This window comes from Elephantulus edwardii, unplaced genomic scaffold (genome assembly GCF_000299155.1).
Source record: "Elephantulus edwardii isolate Elephantulus edwardi_28Jun2011 unplaced genomic scaffold, EleEdw1.0 scaffold00055, whole genome shotgun sequence".
Taxonomy (NCBI): Eukaryota; Metazoa; Chordata; class Mammalia; order Macroscelidea; family Macroscelididae; genus Elephantulus; species Elephantulus edwardii.
In genome coordinates, this window is record NW_006399805.1 from 5,030,201 (window position 1) to 5,030,565 (window position 365).

A 365-nucleotide genomic window follows, 5' to 3' on the forward strand; every position below is an offset into this window, starting at 1 on the left:
TGACCAGGACGGAGCGTGGCTCTGCTCAGAGAATCTACTGGGGCTGAGAGGTCCAGACCAGCCCTGAGGTGCTGACTTGCCCCAGAGAGAGGGCCCTGTGAGGACACCTCCTTGTCATCTTTCCCTCATAAGAAGATTACTGTGAACTCCAGGGTACTCAGAGATGAAGGTGTTCTCCCATGAATTCCATCTGTTTTCCCAGATCCTCACATCCCCATTTCCCTCAATGTCCACCAAGTTTTCTAGTGTGGAAAAAGTCCTAACATATTATTTTTGTTTTTTAAAATTTTATTAATTTTAATGAACATTTACAGAGATTTTGTATTTCCATTCATTCATTGTTGCATTTTTCTCCCAGCCCCCCC